This window comes from Athene cunicularia (genome assembly GCF_003259725.1).
Source record: "Athene cunicularia isolate RWA chromosome 6 unlocalized genomic scaffold, athCun1 chr6_part1, whole genome shotgun sequence".
Taxonomy (NCBI): domain Eukaryota; kingdom Metazoa; phylum Chordata; class Aves; order Strigiformes; family Strigidae; genus Athene; species Athene cunicularia.
The window spans coordinates 25,336,946-25,354,451 of record NW_020799105.1 but is presented as its reverse complement, the minus strand read 5'-3'; the positions used below and the strand labels follow the sequence as shown (position 1 = coordinate 25,354,451).

General features: G+C 44.3%; 1 protein-coding gene across 1 annotated transcript in view; it reads right to left on the bottom strand.

Moving 5' to 3' along the window:
- Positions 1 to 3,036, bottom strand: part of GLRX3 (glutaredoxin 3) — a 34,745-nt gene extending 31,709 nt beyond the window's left edge. Inside the window, exon 1 of the mRNA XM_026851110.1 lies at positions 3,031 to 3,036. The gene's annotated coding sequence lies outside the window, so the exon portion shown is untranslated. The remainder of the gene's footprint in view (positions 1 to 3,030) is intronic.
- Positions 3,037 to 17,506: the final 14,470 nt, after the last annotated feature.

Sequence of the window (17,506 nt, the reverse complement as noted above, 5' to 3'; positions counted from 1 at the left end):
GTGCCAGCCTTTGGACAGCTGAACGGCGCCGACTTCTGAGCCGATGCAGATCAGCCCCTCTTGGTGCCCAAAGCAAGCTGTTTAAAACCTGTATTTTCTTTTTATTTATGTAGGCTGCAGTCAGAGCTCTGACTTGGCACCGTCTCGTCTGTTGTAATGCTGCAGCAGTAGCGCTAGAATCATCTGCTAACAGCTGACTGTGCCCTTAACCACTGTTTTTAGCGCTGGATAGAAAGCCAAAACCCACAAGAGATAGTGGCTGGGAACAGTGAAAGAGGTTACAGCATTCCTACAGTTCTGTTTTTCATGCAGATTGTCTAACCACAGTTTAGGGAGTTTTTTTAATACCTGGAAGCTACTCTGGACTTTTGTTGGCGTCCTCTGTATCCTTCTGAGCCATCACAAGGGTTCCTTACAGAGCCCAAAATGAGGAGGGGGTGTGGGGGAATGCCATGCATTTCTCCAGAAACACCAAATGATTGTTGCAAAGTCTGTGATTTGATGGAATTAATGGCAAAGTTTCCACTGAATGCTACGAGACAGGCTGCTGTCGCAAGTCGGGAGCTGTGACTGAAAAGACATTTACTGTCTTAACTTATTTCTGCTCATCTTTAAAATTAAAATAGCAACCAGATCCAGGGCTGACTTTAGAAACATTGAAACCCGTATGACCATGCATGTGTTTTACCAAATTTGAACCTTCCCCGTGTGTTACTGTCTTTGGGGGCATGGATAACATCTCAGGGACCCAAAAAAGAAAAGAACATTTTGGGATTAAAACCCAAATTGGCACATTAGGAAGTCAGGTTTGTTGTATTCCAGAATTACAGGCACAACATTAGAGTCTGTAAAGTTCTTCTGTATCAGGGACCACTTAATTTGGGAAAATTATGACTGAGTACAGATATCATAATCCCAAATAACACCATTTCTGTTTTAAATCAGATTAATAATAACGTTAAACTCCTATAAGCAGCTTTATTCTGCTGACGGTAGGGAAATGCATATAAATTCAAACATCCAAACTGGAGCAAGTCAAACACGAACATATTGGGCTGAGACAGTTCTTCATTGCTGTTTCCTGCCAGGAGGGGGCAGAGAGGGGGGATGAGTCTCTGGAGCCAAGGCCCCAGCGCCAGGCCCCGAGGGAATGGCCTCAAGCTGCCCAGGGCAGGGTCAGGCTGGCTCTGAGGAAGGATTTCTGTGCAGAAGGGGCTGTTGGGCGTTGGAATGGGCTGCCCAGGGCAGGGGGGAGTCCCCGGGATCCCTGGGGGGGTTGAAGAGTCGGGCTGAGCCAGCGCTGAGGGATCTGGGGGAGTTGGGAACGGTCAGGGGGAGGTTCAGGGTTGGACTGGAGGAGCTGCAGGGGCTTTTCCAGCCCAGATGATTCTGTGATACCATGTGGCATTGTTAATGCTAGTTCCTGCTCTCCAGGATGTGCCTCACGGTGTGTTTAGCATTCATACACTGGGCTTCTGGAATACTCCTCCGTTCCAGCTAAGCTCGAGTGTGCGTACGTCTCCAAACCAGATTCATCCCGACAAAGCGTCTCTCATCCACCACCTTGTACTGCTCATTCATCCTAAGAAATGCCCAGCTGTCAACTTCTCAAAACTGCAAAAAGTAAATGCAGTTAAACTCCATTTAACTGTGCAATAGTTAAAAAGTTAACGGGAGTTCCAGGAAAAACTTATCCTGCTTTTCACACTCTCCCGCACTGTTACTTGATCATCCCTGTTGGTGTGTGACATGACTAAAAAGTGGTGTAGTCAGGGCTAACCGCATTTATCAGAGAAACACCATGTGCGGAGGAGAAAAGCATCTGTCCAGCGAGCTTTGTGACAGTGACTGACAAGGTTATATAGAAAAAAAGGAATTTCTTTCCCCTGTTTTTGAGGTTAGAGAGGCCAATAACAGCTTTCTTCTGGTCCATGAATTGCAGCTTGTCCACTAATGAAGGCATTAATGAGCCAGTTGTCTGGAGACCAGATAAAATTCTGAAACTTCCTGTGACATAGAGCAACTCGGAGTTGCTGTCGCTGCCTCTGTGGACAGCAGGACACACAAGTCAAGCTCCGCAAGGTTGTTTCAAAAGAGAACTTTTCTCATTCCGGTTCAGAACATTTTCTGTGTAGAGTAGACAAGACATCAGAGGTTGCTTTTTTTCTATAACAGCAGTTACGGTCCAGATGACAACTGAGTCGACACGGCTTGGTGCGTTTCAGCGGCCGGTGGAGCTGCTGCAGCGAGGTGCTGTCACGGCCCGAGGTGAAACACCCACACTTAACCTTCCCGAGTGCTGAGGGGATGGATGTGTGCGAATCCAACTGCGCCCTCCAGCTTCTGGTACCTGCTCGCTGTGGTGCGGGGATTTCTCAGCTAAATCACTGACCGCTCTTTCGGATTTTAGCTAACAGCGTGAGCCCGAGGGGCACTGCAGACGAGGTGCTTTGCTTTCTCACCCTACAGAGTTTAGCACGTTTTAGGTCTAACACCAGAACGTTTGTGGCTCTTCTCCCTGGGATTCTCTCCTGGTTTGGTTTTAAGCCGCTGTCGAGTCGTTAGGAATGCTGGGGCTGGTATGAGCTGCTCAGGGAGGGGACCCAGAACTCGGCCCTGCTAACCAAAGCAAGCAGGGCCAGGCTGATCCCTGGGGCTGGGGAGAACAACTAGTTTGAAGTCTTAATCATCCCCTTATCTGGTGCTGCTGTCATGCAGCATCCCGTGCTAGGGGGTGTTGAAACTGGGGAAGATTCTGCACGGGTTTCTGGGCTCTCCCTCAGCTCCTACTGCATGTTTCTATATGAACACAGGATTTTCTTCTGCCTTTTGTGCCTTGGCGTGGTTATCTGTGTGTATTTCAGAAACTTGCTTTAGGATAGAGCTTACTGATTTCATACTGGTTTTAAGGATTTAGAGGCTGGAAAAGTATAACAGATTTTTTCAAGGCTAGAGCTACTCACCTGGCATGTTCTGATTTGGACTGGACTGCAAGCAGTTTCCCAGAACAGGGACCTGCATGGACCTCACCTTCCTTCTGCTCCCCCAAAGTGAGCCACCTGCACCCCTGGCAGCAGGGAGCTGAGCCCTAATAGAACAGGGAGCATCCACACACTGCCCTCCTCATAAAGCTACCCAGAGGAGCTGAACGCAGTAAAGCTGGGCTGGATGGAGGCTGCTTTATACCTGTAGGATGGCTGGTGATGAAACACAGACCAGAAGCGAGCCTGGCTTTAAAAGTGTGGTAAACAAAACAGAAATTGCATGGGATGAATGTATGAAATTTATAGGGCATCTTTCAGATCTCATACCTAAATTATTAAAAAAAAAGGTAGCATTTTTTCTTAAAATATTTTCCATTGCATTTAGGTTTGTTATTTCGATGTGGGTAGTTTTTGCACCAGTTTAGTCCCTCTGTTTATGAAAATCAGCTTCTGTGAGGCCTTTATCCTTTCAGCATCAGTGAAGATGGGTGTGTTTTTCCAGGACCTTCCAGGTGGAAAAGAAAGCTGCAGAGTATCTTCTCGGCAGAGAGACCTGTCTCCTACCTGTTGTAGTACGTGATTTGCTGTTGCTTGTCTTAAACTGCATTTCCAGGCTGGAGGTAGCACGTTCATTCCCCAACAAAAAGCAGTCATTTTGGTGAAATCCTTCCTTGCCTTTTGAATAGCGAGCTCGTCGGTTTAATCACAGGCTCTCTGAAGCCTGCACTAGGTCTGTTCTGCGCTCAGGCGGGACTGATGGATTGTTTCTTCGCTAAGAGAGGGAATTCCAGGGAGTGAAGGCTTCCCTGAAGCCAGCCTCTGCTAGAAACTTCCACTTGGCTTTGGTAGGATGTGTTTGCCTGCCACCTGCTCTGTACGCTGAATTCCTGTCCCTGATGCTACGTATCTTAACCCCCCCCAAACGACGATACCTTGCATTTCTTTTTAATAAGCCAGATTCCGTCTGGTGTATGGCAGTGAGTCATTTTTTCCCTTTTCTCCTTCATCTCACACGTCTCACTAGTTACACTGCAGTACCACTACGTGGTACCTTTTAACAAAGGACGAATTCTTGAGCAACAAAGGGACAAGAATGTTTTCCCAGTGGAAGGCGTCTATCTTGAGAGGACCTTCTCAGACTTTTTGTTATTCTATTATTCACTTTCTTAGTACAATACATATTTCGCTTTTTGATTTACTTCCCATCCAAAATATCCTGTTTTCCTTGATAGTGTTCTCGTTTCAACTGTTTTCCGCTGAGGTTCCTGTTGTATTGATCCATTTTATTTTTGCATAGCGTATTCAAATTTTAAATTTAGTTTCCGTGCTTCAATAGTCTGTTAGTTCTGTGGCAACACATCTGCCTGTGAAATGAGACGCTTGTGAAAGAGATCGAGTCCCGTTATTCCTTAAACAAAGTTTGTGCAGAAAGACATCAGAAAAAAATTTCAAAAGTGTGTGTATCTCCTTGGGATTCAGAGTCAGACCCTAAAACATCCGTGTCAGTTTTGAAATTTCCCATTTTCCTGTTAATTTGCTGTTACAATTTCAGGGAGCCCCTGGGATTTAGGTAGTGCTCCCATTGCCTGGGATTGCAGTCACAGGCCAAGGATATTCTTCTTAAAGTTTCCAGCCGGTGTCTTCCCCAGACTGGCACCTCACCCTCGGCAGTTCCTGAGGTGGCTCTCGCAGAGCAGTACAGCAGGGCTTCTGGGGGCTGCCGAGCACTGCGAGAGCCAGCTGGGGTTAGGCCAGCCCTGCCTCCGGAGGGGGAAGAACAAGCACCTGGAAAACAGCTCAGGTTAGAGCTGCAAGAGCGTGAAAGTGATTCGATAGCGATGGAAAGCTGTGAAAAGGTGACAGTGTTCTGAAAAGGTTACAAATGTCTTTCCAAAATATGTCTTCTTAGCTGCTTGACTTGGCTTCGGGGTTTTTCTTCCGTTTCCTTGATTTAATTGGTCATTTCACACAACTTCCCATGATCCGCTCCTTTGATAAACTCCATCCTAAATTAAACACGAATGGAGGGTCTTTTCCCAGTGGCATTTTATCGCCAGTTTATGAAATTGAGGCACAGAGACATGCAGCAGGTTTCCCTGCTCATGCAGCGTGAGGTGTGATGTTAAATACAGCCTTTGGGTGTGCTGGCCTGGGGCCTGGCAGTCCACATTTTACTAACTCACTGTTCTTCCACCTGGATGCGACATCCCTACCTGTCATAAACAATAAAATCCTGAAAACTTGTATTCAGTGGCCTATGCCTTGCTAAGACATCTAAATGTTGCTTTTCACTCTTCCAGAAGCGGGCGTGCAAGCCATCAGAAACCCTTCCAAATGAGGCTGACGTTCGCCTCCTTCATTGTGCCATGGAGCTGGATTCTAAACAGAAAATCTCCCCTGGCTGCGGTCCTTGGCCTCCAAAAACAAAGCAAAATTCCGTGGTATGTTTACACTGTCAACATCTATTTTTTAGAACGCATTTAGAATAAATTTTATAATAAAACTGCAAATAATTGACCCCTTTGGTTGTTGTTTTTTTTTTTCCTGATGGCTTTGTGTATGGTTTTGTTCATTAGATTTTTGAAAACCACGGAAGCAGAGGTACTGCCCAGCCTTGCCCAAGATGTATTGCTGGAGAATCTGTAAGTATATTAACCTTCTTTCTGTGACATAAAAGATAGACTTGTTCTTAAGTATTAGATCCATAAAACATAAAGTTAATAAAAACTGCAATTACATTTCTCAGGAATAAAGCATGTAAATAAAAAAAGGCAGATTGATTTAGCATTTCAGAGGTACGCCAGCAGAGCACAAACTAATATGTTTCCAGCAGCAGTTGGAAAATAATGGAGATGGCAAACACATTTTTCAAATTCACTCTAAAAAGCAGAGTTTAGAAAGTAACTGAAGCAAACAGTAACGTACAACTTCCTCTACCCCATTTTTACATCCTCCTTGATTTACTGGATCGCAATAAAAGATTCAGGAATCTCATTCTATCTCCTATTTTTACCTCTAACTGGATGCTTCCTTTCCAATGAGTAGGCATGGCCTAAAAATACGACACTGTAGACACACCAGAGCTGGTTTTAATCGAGCTAGCTAAAGAACCAGCAGCAATCCCAGCTTGGTACAGACAACCTGACCTTTCTGAAAAACCGTGCCAGCCTTTGGACAGCTGAACGGCGCCGACTTCTGAGCCGATGCAGATCGGCCCCTCTTGGTGCCCAAAGCAAGCTGTTTAAAACCTGTATTTTCTTTTTATTTATGTAGGCTGCAGTCAGAGCTCTGACTTGGCACCGTCTCGTCTGTTGTAATGCTGCAGCAGTAGCGCTAGAATCATCTGCTAACAGCTGACTGTGCCCTTAACCGCTGTTTTTAGCGCTGGATAGAAAGCCAAAACCCACAAGAGATAGTGGCTGGGAACAGTGAAAGAGGTTACAGCATTCCTACAGTTCTGTTTTTCATGCAGATTGTCTAACCACAGTTTAGGGAGTTTTTTTAATACCTGGAAGCTACTCTGGACTTTTGTTGGCGTCCTCTGTATCCTTCTGAGCCATCACAAGGGTTCCTTACAGAGCCCAAAATGAGGAGGGGGTGTGGGGGAATGCCATGCATTTCTCCAGAAACACCAAATGATTGTTGCAAAGTCTGTGATTTGATGGAATTAATGGCAAAGTTTCCACTGAATGCTACGAGACAGGCTGCTGTCGCAAGTCGGGAGCTGTGACTGAAAAGACATTTACTGTCTTAACTTATTTCTGCTCATCTTTAAAATTAAAATAGCAACCAGATCCAGGGCTGACTTTAGAAACATTGAAACCCGTATGACCATGCATGTGTTTTACCAAATTTGAACCTTCCCCGTGTGTTACTGTCTTTGGGGGCATGGATAACATCTCAGGGACCCAAAAAAGAAAAGAACATTTTGGGATTAAAACCCAAATTGGCACATTAGGAAGTCAGGTTTGTTGTATTCCAGAATTACAGGCACAACATTAGAGTCTGTAAAGTTCTTCTGTATCAGGGACCACTTAATTTGGGAAAATTATGACTGAGTACAGATATCATAGTCCCAAATAACACCATTTCTGTTTTAAATCAGATTAATAATAACGTTAAACTCCTATAAGAAGCTTTATTCTGCTGACGGTAGGGAAATGCAAATAAATTCAAACATCCAAACTGGAGCAAGTCAAACACGAACATATTGGGCTGAGACAGTTCTTCATTGCTGTGGGTGGTCCTGCCAGGACCGTGTTTGACCCCAAGAAATCCTGATAGCTGTGGAGCTAATCAGGCATGTGAGGGCCTTGGCTAACGCCAGCCTCCCTGAACACATTTAATTCTGTGTCACTGCTGGAAGTGCTGGGAACCTCAACATGTATTCAGAGGCAGTGTCGCTCTTAGGTTTGCTCTCTTAACTTTTAGACCTCTTTTTTTCTCTACAATTCATGACTCCCCCACGTTTCAGAAGGATTAATAGACACGTATTAAACCACAGTTTGAGAAAAGAGTATTACTTCAGTTCCATTTTTTGTAAGCTTTCTTTGGACCAGTGTGTTACTATTTAGGCAGCAACTTAAAAGAGGAAGAAGTGATTAAGTAGAAAGAAACTTTGTAGGATTTTTAGGGTGGGAAGAACACCATCATCACCCTTGAGATGTTTCTGTGCTACATGGTGACCAGGTGTAATGCTTTTTTGTGTTCTAAAGGTATGACTGTGGATACACTCTTTAAACAGATACAATGTGATAGAAGCATGCAGACTTAAGTTTAAAAGTTGCCAACCGGGAAGTAAATTTCTGTTCTGTCCTCAAAATCTTTAAACATGTAATAGTGGAATAGAATAAGCTATATGAGTATGATGCTAAAATTGCCTGTATTCTCTATATTTTAACTTCATTTTGATTCAGTTATGCTCCTCACACTGAGCAGACCCTTTACTGTCCAGATTTTTTAGTTGCCCACTAGTCCTTCAAGGAAAAAAAAAAAAAAAGGGAACATTTGTGATGTGGTTAGTGGAACTGTCAGTTTCTTTTAAAATAAAGTTTGAAAACATATCCTGAGGAAAAAAAACCTCCAGGTTTTGATGAGATAATTTTTAGTGACATGAAATTTTGTCGTTTCAGGGACACTTCAGTCATATCCTGGGCTTCTAGAAGTAGAGAGACGGCAGCGCAGCAGCACTGAATTTAAATTCTAAAGATGCACCTTGTGCAGGTGGATGTCTGCACCCACGGCCCGGGTTTGTGGGTGGTGGTCAGCAGTGCTCTAGGGGTTGCTCTCTCAGTGCACAAGTATGGATATCCTTGTTTTTACACTTGAAAAAATGCTTCTGCTTTTAAGGTAGCACAGTATACATTCAAAAAAAAAAAAAAAAAGAGGTTGATTTAATGTTTTAGACTAGTTAAGTTGATTTGGCTTTTGGCCCAGCCTTTATCTGGGGCTGGGCCAAAGGTCGTGTTGATAGAAGAGATTTTCCTGTCTCTCTTGGGCACTTTCTCTGATACTCTTGGAAAATTGTCCTTGCATTTTCCTGGGTATGGGGCCTGCAGGTGAGCTCAGCCCTGTACTTGCAGGCAGAAACGGGGGGACAGAGCTGTCTCCATTTTTAGCTGGCTCTGCAGATGGCTCTTTTCCAACCTAGGTGATTCTGTGATTCAGCTTTGCAGCTGTGAAGGCCAGTAAAGATCCTTTTGAAACTTACATTTAAATCCAAGATACGCATCCAATTCAGTTATCTTACACGCTATACTTCTAGTTTATTTATGAAAAGCAGAGTTTGTGAATGTGGCAGGTAAATATCTACTAGAAAAAGGAATATTATTTGAACAACCCTCTATAAAGTGAAGGTGAATAGTAATTCTGCTCTGTGGAGTCCTCACAAAGTCGTTCTGACACCCCCTGTCTTTCCAGTTATTGTGATATTAGAACAAATCTGTTTTTAAAAGTTTTGAACTTGTCATCCTACATAATTTTATTGGCTTGTGTCACAAATAATTTCATCTACGTTTTGCCAGTGTATAGGACCATACAATCTTGAGACACGTTCAGATTTTTAGACCCTGACAGCTGTGTTGTGCTCTTTGGCTGAGACGCTTCGGCGGCTGCTCTGGTTTAGGCAGAAGGGTCCTGAGTGCTCAGAGCTGCCTGGCAGCGCGTGTGCTACCCTTGGTCCTGGAGGGAAATTGATGTGACCTGCCCAAGTTCACAAAGCAGGCCGTCCCCACCCTCTGGAGAACCGCTGAGCTATCGCCGTGCCCTGCTGCCGCTCCGCTTTCGGGCAGAATTCAACCCAAAACAGGTACGGCAGGCACGACAGCATTTGGCCTCTCCTGGTCTGAGAGCAGCCAGGGGCCACTTAAAATTAAAACAGTAGCTCCAAAGCTGCAGAAATCTAGTGACAGGCTTTGAAAGGTTAGTTTCCCAGCGGGGTCTATCACACCGCAAAATCCTTAGACAGAGGTTTGTCAGAGTCCTAGAATGCTTCCTGTACTATGTGTGCAGTTGTGGCCAGCACTGAGCTGACTGTTAGTAAGGGGATAATCTTCCTAAATAGATGAATATCATATAAATACTGAATTTAATTCAGTAATAGGTGAGGAAATAAGTCTGTAAAGCAGACCTGCACTCAGTTGGCATACAGACTGGTTGGTTAGGAAAGAATACGTTTCCTCGAATCCAATATAAATTTTACTTGCATCGGGGGAAAAAAAAAAATACTTTCACAGCAAAATTTTTCAGACACTTCAAAATTTTCTTCAATCACAAGAACAGTACAATCCGTTAAAAGATCAGATCTTTGAGAAACACAGCGGTTTTAAAAATTGCCCCTGTTAACCTTGAAGATTTGAAACTCATCTTGAACCCTCCGACTCCCAGCACAGGTTGGTGCAAGCAGTAGTGTCTACCCAAGCTCAAAAGGAACATAGCCCCACTTGAAACGACAGTAGGATGAGCAGAGTCCTCTGTACTGATAGCAGAGTTTATCAACTAGTGCAAAATAATAATAATACAAAATATTTTCTGCAGATTGAAATGACATCTTTGTTACCAGGATAACCAGATATATATTTTGGGGGCAATTCATTTTCACCACATTTTCTGACCCTTGTTTTTTAAAAATCCTGGTAATAATTGAGGTCAAAAATAATTTAAAAAAAAAAAAGATGGATAAGCCTGTTCCTGTAAAACCTGAAATAGCTGCTTGAAGGTAAAAGGCAAAAGGTATCTGAAAGCTTAGTTACTGTGAAATGACTCAACACCGGGGATGCTTCATCAAGTAACAATGAGTAGAACAGGGTATGGCCAAAATTCAGGGTACGCAAAGAAGAGGATATGGAAAGGAGACTTGGACTCCACAGTGGAAAAGTTTTTCGCTGGGATATATTAGAGAAAAAAAGTTTGCCATCATGTTTAAAACACAGGGGATACGTCTATGGATTATCAAACTAAAAGGCCGCTTTTCATTTAAATACCTCCAATTTTACCACGTTGTGAATTCGTAGATACCTGTGCCTCTATTTATTCTCTCTGCTTTAAACTTAACTGTATTTTAATCTGGTGTGGAACATGGTAAAAAACGAGAACCAACTGGTTTTCCTTATGGTCCTCATAGCTTTGGTGCCATGTTCTTTTTAGTTTGTCTCCTTTTAGAGTAACCATTACTTCCTTTCTGTAAAATCTTACCGTACATAAATCACAGGACAGGTTGTAGTTTGTGGATGCATTACAGAGACCCATGAAGTCACACCACTGTTCGATTTTAATGTGATTTTTTCATATCAGTCTTCCCGTTGTTACTGTACCCTGTGCAGGGCTTTTATTACACTGTCCACCCTGACTCTCGAGACTGTCCTTGGAGATTACTGCAGCTATGCAGCTGCACAAAACAGAACTTTATCCTTGTTTTCCCTCTTCTACCTGCAGCGTGAACGTGGGCCTGGTGCAGTTTCTTTACACTGTTAAAAATGCCCTGCTGCAGCTTACACCGAGTCGAACTGCTCAGCGTTACGTTACTCACACGTGCATTTCAGCCTCCTAAACGCTGTGCTCTAGAAACCAGAGCCAAGTGCTCACAAGGAGGGGTCTGTTGGGTTGGTTGGTTTTAGCTACAGCCTTTTGCATTCTCCGGGAACCCCACAGAGGATGTGTCAGACCAATTCGATAACAAATAAACCCCCCTCGCTTCCCCTGTTCATCTGGTTTGACAACGAGCTCCAAAAAGGGGTGTAGAAATAGCTTAGCTAGTGGAAAGTTAACTCCCCTCCCTTGCAGCCTGTCCCAGCTGCCACATCCATGTAGTTATACCCCTGTCAATAAAATATATTAGAATAGAAAAGGAATTAAACCCCCTTGGCAGTTATTTACCACGTCTGCTGCATCGCAACACAATTTGTAATGAGAGTATTAAAAAAATTTGATACAGAAACACGACGCAGCAGAGATTTCTGTGGAAGCCTGTCTGTATCTTCCTATCCCTTCAGAGCCGATAAGTGTTGTTAATTTTTGCATCCCTAACATTTCAGTGTCCAGGATGGTCATCCCTAATTATTTAACTGCAAAAGCACCAGACTGGGTCAGAGTTCCCTACCTGGGATGCTCTAGTGACAAGGAGCAGGCCAACACGCGGGAAGGGCCCAACAGACAGGACACGTGTTGGATGGAAAAACGACTTGAAATACAAACCCGGTATTTGCTATCAGGTTTGGCTGGGGGCACCTGTTCTGGCCTCACAGCTGAGCCCTGAGCATCAGATAGCACAGAAATGATGAAAAAAATCTGTAGTTTCCAACAGTATTTTTTTTCTTTGCTAATTTTGTTGATATAAAAAATATATTTGCTATCAGGAGAAGATTAAACTTGACTTTGTTCTTTTTATTAAGCACTGGTACCTTTAAGTAGTTCCTGTACGACTAGAATCCAAACGTGTGTGTGTGCACTCACACAATTTGCACAGTGTAAGGATACTCTTCCTAGTATTTGTCAAAAATAGCAGCTCCCTCCTTTCTGTTTGCCTTGAGCTGGCTTAAATAGAAAAAAAAACCCAAAGAAGGAACCTTTGGGAGTTGCAGTTCAAGGCAGAAGGGCAGCGGCGCTGTACCTTTTTGTTAGAGTTCTACATTCCTCCTTGCTGCGGGAGGCCATAAGCCCTAACGCATCCTTGAACAGATTTCCACGTTTCTGGGAACGCTGCTGCTGCTGCTAAATCAAGCGTCCTGGATGCACGTTTCAGTTACACTCGGTGTAAAGTTTCCCAAAGCTGCTCCCTTTGTGAGCGGGAGGTTGGGCCCAAGCAGCCACGGCCCGGTGGGGCAGAGCTGCGCTGTCTCCGCTCCCCTGGCAACCAGCTGCTGGTCTTCCTCTTCCTCCTCCTCCTAGTAAAGTGTGTTCAGCTCCTCAGAAACAGCAGCCAGGCCCCTCATTTTTTCACAGGTGACAATGCAGATGCTTCTAGATAAACTTTTAAGTCAAGCTCTGGGCTAGGAAGTGATTCCTTACTCCGTGGCTTTCAAATGGGGCAGATTTGTAAATCAGCCAGCGTGAAAACACATTGTGGTTTAAGAGTTTAATAAACTTGAAGGCTTGTAATAATGACATTTTTTTAAAAAAATAAATGTACTGCGTTTGTAATTTGTTTCAGGATTTGTCATAACGTCACTGTGATAAATGCCGTGCAGGTTGGGACAGGTGAATATTTCTTTAAAGCAGATTTGCGTCAAATCTGCACTAGAACCACAAAATTATTTTTGTAAGACTCTTCTTCACCTTGTATAACTATGAAATTTTGTTTTATTGATAAAAATTCTATTCTCTTTATATTTCCTAATGCTGTGGTTTGTATCAAAATAACCTGAGCGATACTTTATTCACATGTATATAGTAAAAGAGGCACATGGTCTGTTTTTAATTCAGGTTAAAATGATATAATTAATATTTTTACCTTTGTATTTTGTAAATCGTTACTTCCAAAAGTAGAAGCATTAAACACCACTTTGGCTACAGCATGGAGTTGGCTGGTTCTGTTACTCCATTAATGATTGAATTGCATCCTGCAGACTCTGAGGTATGAAGGGAAATAAAGGGAGTGGGGAGGTTGGAGACTGTAAACCTCTGCAGAAGGGGCTTGTTGGGCGTTGGAATGGGCTGCCCAGGGCAGGGGGGAGTCCCCGGGATCCCTGGAGGGGTTGAAGAGTCGGGCTGAGCCAGCGCTGAGGGATCTGGGGGAGTTGGGAACGGTCAGGGGGAGGCTCATGGCTGGGCTGGAGGAGCTGCAGGGGCTTTTCCAACCCACATGATTCTGGGATTCTGTATACAAAAATGTACGTGTTGCTCTGAGAAGGACTGAGAGATTCCATTGCTGGGATCAGGTATAAAGTGACTTTTACTGAAAACTAAAATCCACGAGTAGACTGGGAAATGTGCCAAATCAAGGAGCATCAAGACTCATCCACTGATCCCATCTCTTTCCCAAATAAGAAAAGGAGAACATTTGCCATGTTGTTTTCTTTTAAACACATGCAAAAGAAGAATAAAAAGGAAGATTAAACAGGCATTCACTGACCTGAACCTCATCCCCTGCCAGATAATACACCCTCACCAACTTCAAAACCCCCCTGGCTGTGCCGCACACGGGGCCATCCCGGGGGGCTGCTCGCTGCTCTGCCCCTACCTCCGGGTGCTGCCCCGTCCCACCAGCACACGCCTCCCAGACTCCTCTTGAGCACGGGGCGGGGATGGTTCTACCTCCCGAAGTCCCCGCTCCTCACCGCCCTCGCTGCGGAGCGGCGATATTTGTGTGTGATTAGAGTGTTGTTACTGAAACAATATAGAAATCGCTGCGTGATATTTGCTTGCAACACAGGGTGTCATTCATGAGTTATACATAAATGGCAGCTTTACATATTTAAAAGGAACATGGACTGCTTCATATCTGAAGTATGTTTCCCAGGAGGTAACACCACCATTTGATCTATTTTTGATTAAAATGTAAAAATTAAAAATTAAATCAAATGGTAGTATAATTCCTTTGGGAAAACATACTTCAGTTATGAAGTATTCCCCGTAGTAACCTTGAGAATCTTACAGCTGTATTGTCTCATCTGTAGGTGGTCTTTTTATGTCTCACATAATTAAAATGAATTGCTCTTAGAGAACCCATACTACTGCATACAGATTTATGAACCTTGAGGCCCCTCCATTCACAGACAAACAGCGATATCAAAAGCTGACTGCGCCGATGCGCTGCGGCGAGGCAGGGACTGGTAACCTAGGTGTTAACTGGGGAGGGGAACCCACCTCTGCCTTGGAAGGGCAAACCAGGAGCGTAGAGCGAATCCATCCTGCGTCTCCAATCCAGAAGAGCAGCTAAGGAAAGGCAGCGCGGGCACGGCCCCGCCGCGTCCTGCTACGCGGCGGTGTAGAACATGGTAGTTAAAATATTCAAAGACCATTTTATATAGTAAGGAATGGCTAATGTGTCACCAGAAAAAAAGATTGTGAAATTGGATTTCCGAGGAAAATGTGTTCTGCAGAATCTAATGCAACTTGTTTATAGCGAGCTGCTTTATCAGACTGACTCAGAATATGGGAATGTATATTTGATAAGATTAGAGAATAGTGGGGATCAGGAAGAAATAAGACTATAGAATTTGCATTCACATTTTCACACATCTGAAGGACAAAAATGTCATTTATTTTTTGTTTGGTTTTGATTCTCTTCGTCCTGCTGATGTTATCCATAACAATGACTTGTGACTACACATTCTGTTCAGGCTGTAATTAAAACTATACATCTCAAAAAAAAAAAAAAACAAAAAAACCCACAAACCCACAACCCCACCAGGTGGAAGTCAGATGCTGAGAATTAATGTTTAAATAGAGAAAAGAAAAAAATTCTAACAATGAAAACACAGAGTCTAAGAGTTCCATACTGCCTTGTAGAAACATTTTGTAATAAGCAGCAGGAATGTTCAAATTTCAATGTAATACTTAAAAGGAAATGTCTCTGATCTTTGAATTTCTTTATAGAGGGGAGTTTTTAAATGTATAATCAGACTAAAATCCTCCTGTAATTGCACAGTGAGAGGCCTGTGAAGTTTCGGGAAGGCTGCAGACAGAGTACAGACCTGCAGAAGCAAGAAGATTTCAGCTGATCTATGGAGCCAGGGGTGTGAAATCAGCCTGTGGCTCCCTGCGTGCCTGTTCAGCGCGGGCTACCTCTCTGCCAGCTGGGTTGCCACCGAGGGATGGCCAATAACGGTTCCAAGCAGGCACGACAGTTAAATATTAAGAATAATTACGAGGAAACCGTCTATCTCTGCCCGGTAAAACAGTAGCACGTGGCTCACATACTTCCTTTCCAGCTGCCCTGAAGTGTGACACCCCGCTGCGCCTCCGAGCTGCCCCCGTGGCCAGGCACGAGGGGAGGGAAGGAGCAACGAAATAGCAGCGCTCAGAGCCCCTCTGCAGGACAGCAGCAAATAAAAGAGAAGAAATAAGGAAACAAAGAGTTTGAGACAGAGCTCAAAGCAGGAGAATCAAAACTGCCGGACTGGCGTTTGGATTTTTCGTACAGACAAAGAATAAACCGCTGGCTGGGGGAGGAAGCAGGACCCTCTCAAGTGAAACTGTTAAAAAAAGACCATCCAAAGCGGCAAGACCTTGATTCTGCAAGTTACTGCCCAAGCACGAGATCCGGATCCACGGAGTCGCTGGGTTAAACACCCGCTGTTATGAACTAGTCCTTAAGTAACGAAGAGATGTCAGCACCACCCCATCCTTTCTCTCTAGTGTCTTAAGCCAGGCTTGTCCATGCCCTGGGAAAAAAAAACAGGTTTAGTGGCACGTGGACGTTCTGTTACATTTACAGCAGCGGCCTCTCCGCAAGGCAGAGCACAACCAAACCCCTCCACTGTGCCACCCAGCTCTCGCCCCAAAAGTCTCCCTCCACCCGCAGTCACCTTCCCAGCACTGGCCTTCGCCCCCACCACCCTCATCTTCACACCTGCAAGGAGAGGAGTCAGGACTCCATCCCCAGTTCCTCAGCTGCCTCCAGCACCCCGCTGCTTTGGTCAAGTCTTGAACAAAGGGATTTTTTTATCAGTAAGAAGCCTTTAAATAAAATAAAGTTACCTGAACTCAACACCTCCATCTGGAAAACACCCAGAGAGTGAAAGATATTTTGAGTTCGTGATTCAGTAGCTCACAAAGGAAAGAGTGTGTGAAGCTTTTAAAGAGTTAATTCTGAGCAAAAGCCAAGAAGGGAAAGAATTCAGAAGCACGATTTTAAAATGCGTTTGTAAGAGAAGGGAAATAGCTATTTTGAGTGATTTAGCAGAGATGCTATTTCATCGAAGATTAGGTAATTTAGAACAGTTAGTAAATAACAGTCAGAATGTTCGGTCTGCTTTTAATTGCCAGGGTTACATCCCTTTGACACTTTCGCTGATAATCATGTTGCAGCCGTTCCCATTCTGTTCAAAGTTGAGTCACAAAATCCTGCTCTTTATAAACTGACACTTCCTCAGTCCCGACGTGCAGCAAATTGCTTTCCCAGCTCAGAGGCCGAGACAAGTCATTTTCAAAAAGGGGCGACAAGTTTTCCTCTCCCTTTTCTTGACAAAGACGTTGCTGTCTGTGCTGAAAAGCAGAGTGGGGCGATTTGGTTTTAGTGCTGTTCATTGCGATGAGGAATTTGGGATTTAATCATTCCTGCTTTGGGCAGAGCTGCCCAGGACACGCACCAGGACTGGCTTGGGGGTGAAAGACCCAATTCACCCGGGTGGATCTCCTGGCCCCTTGCTGCCCACCGAGGGCCCTGCGTGCACAAGACACAAGTGGAATGAAATTACCTCCTTGGCGTCCTAGGGTGGGAGAACTGCTGCACCCAAGGACGGGCACCCGGCTTTAAATCAAGCTCTGATGCGAGAGCAATGCTCATTCTGAGCTGAGCGGGAGAGCGAGCTCACACGACAGCAGTCGTTCAGGTACAGCCACAAGTACGTGACTAGAGTGGGGCAGAATCAATATTTTCCACGGTTTTATGCTGAAAATAGCACACATCTGGTTTGGCCGCCCCTGAGACGGCAGTAATTCGGGTGTAGCACATGCCTGAACACGAGGGGAAAGCCGAGCAGCAGAAGTCCTGTAGAATCTGAGGATTAACAAAGTCCCAGGCAACTGGTCTGCTCGGCGTTCCCCTCCCAACAGGACTGGGGCCGACTCGGGCGCAGAGCTTAGTCTAACTTTCTCCTGGAGTAGCATCGGCAGGTAAAGCAAGCTCTGTGGCTTTGCAGGTTTTGAAGAGCAGATGATTCAACAGCAGTGTGAATAAATAATGAAAGAAACCGAGATTATAAATCGTACTTCCTTATCTGAAAGGACTTGTCTCCTGATTCGCCGTTATAAACACGTTACAAACTTCGGGTCATTTACAAAATAATAGAACGCTTTAAGACTACCCTTAGCTTTATGTAAATGTAATTTTAATATTCTATCTTCATTAATTATCTAATCTT